This window comes from Poecilia formosa, unplaced genomic scaffold, assembly GCF_000485575.1.
Source record: "Poecilia formosa unplaced genomic scaffold, Poecilia_formosa-5.1.2 Scaffold62, whole genome shotgun sequence".
Lineage (NCBI taxonomy): Eukaryota > Metazoa > Chordata > Actinopteri > Cyprinodontiformes > Poeciliidae > Poecilia > Poecilia formosa.
Genome location: NW_006800001.1, coordinates 594,953 through 600,952, shown reverse-complemented (window position 1 = coordinate 600,952; position 6,000 = coordinate 594,953).

Sequence of the window (6,000 nt, the reverse complement as noted above, 5' to 3'; positions counted from 1 at the left end):
AAAGCACCTGCACAAGTGACAGGACGGCCAAAAGGAAAGAATACTTTTAAAAAGCACTACAAGCTGTTGGGGTTATGATTTTCAGCATTGAGTATAAAGGTAATCTATTTAACAGCCATGGCAATATTTTAGCGTGGACAACAGCTGTGGATTGGCTGATCCACTAACAGACCAATCACCAGAGAGGACTCACTAATGACAAAGAACCGTACGTCCTTCACGACAGAACGTCTGTTTTCGGCACGTCTGAAATGTCCCTGGGCTTCACATGGAGAGCGTGTCCCTTTGTGCCGCCGCTGTTGGACATTCTGACCCAATAAAACGATTTGTTCAAACTGTGCGGTCCAAACGCAGCCACTCACAGGAAGAATTACTTGAGCAGCAAACACACAAAATCCGTAATCTATGCATTAGCCTAATTATTTAATTCCAGCTTCAGTGTTTTTCTGAGCTCCAGGTTGAAACAATGGCTAAGCCTTTCAGAGCTCAGAATATAACCGGGGCGCAAAGCGGGACGGCGAACGGCTCAGGTTATTGCCAGGTTTCCTGACACCTCCCTGGTCTACGGAGTGAACGTCATAAATTGTGATTTAAAGCGCGGCGAAAAAACACAGGAGTTTATAGGCTCAGGTGAGAAACTGACGATCAATTTTTTTTTGACCAGCAGAGCAGGCTCTCTCAGATAAAGCCAGGCCCCGACTTTTAGCAATCAAAACAGCATTGTAGTGAGGGATTTCTTTTTACGACAAAGAAAAGGGGAACTTTTATCTGCAATCAGGTGAAGGTCGTACAGGAGTCGTCTTAAAACTTTTCACCTCTACAAAGCGACTGATTGCCGACCGTAAAGAATCGAGTTTGATTTTTACGTGTTTTTAAAGTGAATAAAAATGTAATTGTATTATTTGTCTGATTCTAGGCTGTTCTTTGTAGGACTCTGATGAAAACAATAAGTTAAAAGCATTTGGTGTTCACACTACTCACGAACTTGAATCTTGGCTAAATAAGATTTAACGATGCATTTGACATCTTGCATAACAAAACTTTGTGATGATTAAGGTTTAAATCCTTTGTTGGATTTCTCTGATTCGTAGAATTTTTAATGCCACTGGAAAAGTATTTATTAAACTAGGATGGCTAAAAAGTTTCATATGGGACCGTTGAATATACAACCAATAGTTGCCAGGTTACCTGATTCTCCCACTTGAGCTTTGGCTAACTGCAGCTCCTCCAGAATTACCACTAGATATTCGTTTCTCTGATTAATGCTCTCTTTGTTAAGCGTTTTAGTTCAGCAGGACGGCCCTGGCTTGGGACCTCTGCAGTTGCACAAAAATGCACAATATTTTGTGACACTGTGCAAATCTCTCCATAAAACTTTCCTTGAAATGTCTGCGTCGCTCCTTCATGATGCAGCTTGATCGCTAACGTTTAGCAAACAGCTCACGCCTTCAAATAAATTTACAATTAAATGCCACGCTTTTCATTTATTTGATTTTATTTACTTGTGTACCATACACAGTCAGTCATTCATTACTTTTTGTTGGTCTCGAGTAAACTACATGAAAACAAAATATGTCGATGTCTATACTTGTAATCTAATAAATTGTAGAAAAGTTAAAGGTGTGAATATGTTTTTTAAAAAGGTAACTAATTTTGAGTTTGTGTAAACTCTGCTTCACTTAATCCACTGCTTGGATGCACCAATTTGCATACATGTTTCACTGAATGTTCCACCTGCACAATCACCTGCCTTCCTGACCTTTTCTTCTGTCAAACCATAACAAGACGACTCTGACAGAAAAACACAAACAATTGATCTGCGTTAGGCTTCCAGAGGTCACACCAATTACCTCCAAACCAAAAAAAAAAGACCAGTTACTAAAGCCCATCATGAGACGTGAGGCTAAATTACTGCATTGCTTTTTTTTTTTCTTTTTTCCTGCTCTCCATTTTCCCCCCTCTGTGTTCTCTGTCAGCCTGAAAATGTCACACGAAGACGTGTTGCAGAAATGTGCTGCTGCCTCTCACTCATCAAACCCGACTGGTTTATTTCCTTTTACGCGTCTTCACTTCCAGCTTGCATCTTTCCTCTCTGTTCTGTGCAGCACACCAGCGACGTGAGCGTCTGTTGAGTCACGTGACGTGTGACTCAAGGAGATGCAGACGTTGGCATTCATAAGGATTCGGCATGCATGTTCTCTGATCAGCCACAATTTTGAACACTCATTTTCCCCCGTTAAAACCAAATCACAAAAGCCGTTCGCCCATAAACGCAGGACTCCTTGGAAAACGTCTCAGTATTCTTAACCAGAATCTATTCACTCGCGTCATGGAGGAAGCGGCGGGGTGCATGTTGCCAGTCCATCAGTCAGATACTCTGAGCAATAAGAAATTGAGAGACCAATAAAATAGATGGGGTTTTTTTTATTATTATTATTTATACTCCTATCTCGTATGAAGATATGCATATGTGAGCTCTGTGCCAAAAAGGCTCATTTTCAAGACATAAATCTTGGACCATCAAGCAACAAATGAGTGTTAGATAATCTGAGGGACAGCCTTGCTTTTTTTTCTCCCCCGTTTCTGAGACTTGTTGCTCCTGCAGATAATCCACACACAGATGTCATCTTTTGTTTCATAACCTAAGCTTTTACATTTGCTCTTTTAAGCATGAGTGAGTGCCTCCTCTGCGTTATTGTCCTAAAATCCTCTAATGTACAAAACACAACATCAGATTATTGGGAATGATCCAGGATTGTGGTGCGCTTCACAATGTTTTGTCTCACGGATATTTGAATTTGTTCCTTAAAATCTTCCAATGCCAAGCAACAGACAATAAAATCATTGTGAAAAACCACAAAATGGTTCATATCTACGCTGCAATAACACTCCAGGCATCAGTAACCACCGAGGCAACATCTGCAAATGTGCCAAAAGTTAATGAATTAATGGGACGCTTATTACAGTAAAAGTAAAATTCATGACCTCTGCCTCTACACTAGCGAATCCAACCCGTGCCGCCCTCTGTAGTCTTTATTGATTTAAAATTCATGTAAAAACAAGTTTAATTTATAAAAACATATAACTTACATGTGCACATCCATTTCCAAAGCAGGGCCATGCTCCATTAGGGACCGATTCTTCTACTGCTTCTATTTAAAAACCAGAGCCTTAAGCCAGTGGCCAATGAAACACGACCACAGATGGCTCCTTAATGCTAGCATGGACATTTAGAGATAGATGGAAAAGAATGAAATCAGCCAAATGGGAGCAGAAGCAGCTTCCCACTAAAGGTAGGGACTGAAGGATTACATCCCAAGTTAACATGGTTGGATTTTTTTTTTTTTTTCTTCCAAGCTCCTTTTTATCACTGTTCCTGTTTGTGCAATTAGCTTTGGTAGGACTGATTACATAAGGATTTAGGTTGCAGTGGCTATTTACTAATTAAGGAGGTAATTTTAATTGAACATTGGTCCAGATGGTGACATCAGAGGTGTTTTAAGGATTTCTATTCCTGTTGAGGCCTTAGCTGAGCCCAGGTGTATTAGTCAACATGAAATAAATATACACCTTTTAAAAAAACTGGCTTTTTTTTTTTTTTTTACAGAAAAAGACTGATTCAGATTTATTTTCTAATAAAGTGGAACAAAATTATGTCTTGATAGTCAAATGGAAATCTAACAGTTCCTGTTTTGTGGGTTTTGCTCACCTGTCCATAAGTCAAGGTGTCCCATCTGGCACTCCTTCCTATTGCTATTTCATAGACTATAAATTGTAATTGATTGTAATTCTCTGACATAGCTAGCAAACTGTAGATTTAATTTTTTAAGCTATTTATTTATGCATTTGCAAAAAAATAATGTTTAAAAATAAAGTCAAACTTACAAAAAACAAAGCCCAGGATCCCAAAATCTCCCCCAAAACACGAGCTACGGACAATTAAACAAAAATACATTCAGAATGGAGAATCACATTGAAGGCAGGTGCAAAAAAATCAGAGGATTGGGAACAAGCAGGCAGACTGACTAATAGGAAACACTTTACATGCTAGATCAGGGATCCTCAATTTCAGTCCTCCAGGCTCGGTGTCCTGCAGGGTTTAGATGCGTCTCTGCTTCAACACACCTGAGTCAAATAATCAGGCCATCAGCAGGATCCTGGAGAACGTGTCTGCATACTGAGAAGGTAATTCAGTTATTTGATTGAGGCTGTGTTGAAGCAGGGACACGTCTAAAGGTTGCAGGACACCAGAACTCAAAGACCCTTGCACTAGGTTATTGTCAGGTCTTTTCCTGTGGGTCTGTAGTTCATATGTCCCCAAGAAAAACATAGCAGCATGTAGCAGATCACAAAAATAAACCAAGAACCTGGACACACATTTGTTTAAATTATGACAACTGCTAATTATAGGAGGATCTTTTGTAACAATTATAAGCAAAGTAGCCATTAGAGAGGAAAACAAACATCTAGCTCATCTGTTTTGATAGGAGCTGACTGAAAATCAAGTGTTCTTTGAAAAAGTTCCTCTTACACCAACTTCAGATAATTTCTAAATCAATCTTATTATAAAGATGAGCCATGCTATTCACGATCTCTAACCAAAAATGTTTGAAATGCCATTAAATCTTATAAATCTAATCCTTTGCAGATTACGACATAACTTTGGAACTACATCTTTGGGTTAAAAAGTGCTGAAATTTGTCAGTCATGAAGCAAGAAAAACATGTCAGAAATCTGCTGCCAGAGTTGAACCGAGTCGACCGCAGCTCCTTACAAATCCATAGGTGAGCATCTATCCGTTATGCACCAGAGCTTTAATGGATTATTTAAGCCTGAAAGCCTCCAAAAACATTGGGTGTATTCAAGCATAAGGTTTCTTTTTGTCATTGTGGAATGCCTCATTAAGCACCAGCGATTGTTAAAAGTAGAGAAAAGCTGGAGGTAAGGACGATATGAATTAATTATCCAATTCTCTGCTGCCTTTTGCAATTGCGCATCAAATTAAGGTTTAACGTCAGTTATTTGCCAGTGCAACGTTGAGTTGTTGTTTATAGAGTTTAAACTTTAAAAACATTGTATTAACAAGCGTTTAAAATCTACACAGCAACACAACAGTAAAGTGCAGAGAGTAACGGGGGTGGATGCTTGCTGCCATGGCAGTAACATCTTATATGACCTTGTATACAATGTTCACAGGTCCTTACTGTAGTGCTCAGTCATACACAAACACAAACACACACACAGTTTTACACAGATTTCCTTCCAAGGATGTTAGACTGACCTACTCAATTAAAGCTGCAGGTTATAACTTCAGCCTTGGTTGCAGGGTTCATGGTTCAGCCGCCACGCCCTCAGCTCCACATGCTGAAGTGCCATGTGTCTGTCAGAGGTTTGTGATTGCCATATTTGTGTCAGTGTTGTGTCCTTTCAAAAAAAACTTAACTCATTATAATGAGTTAAGTTTATGTGAATATACTTACAGTAGGCCAGTGCAGCACCCTCTGGCTTCGTCTTGTCATTTTTCTTCAGAGTTCTTTAGTCGTGCTCTTAACGAGTGTTGAAAACTGCCGTCTCCCCGAGGGCTTCTTCCCAACTTGCTTCTCACACAGCTGAGCCGTATCCACTTAAAGAGAAAGCACAGTCGAAATTAAAACTTCTCTGCAATCCCTTGGTGTTTGGATAAAACCGTCATGTTGGGATGCTGTTGAGGACCGAACTGCAGAGACGAGAAATCTGGGAAGATGGCGAAAAGGGAGAACGACCAAGTGACCAAACTGGAGATTACAGAGGATTGATTACTGAATGCAGCACAGGTGAGTAAATGAGCAGAGGGGAAATGGGGTAAAAGAGCAGAAAAGTGAGGTACTCTGGCAAAATTAACACCAGTGATGAAGAACTCAAAGAAAATGAAACTTTAGATGGAGCAGTATGACCAAAATAATTAAACTAAACTCAAAGTCCAACATGACACAAACAGAGCATCCCTGAAAATATAGCAAA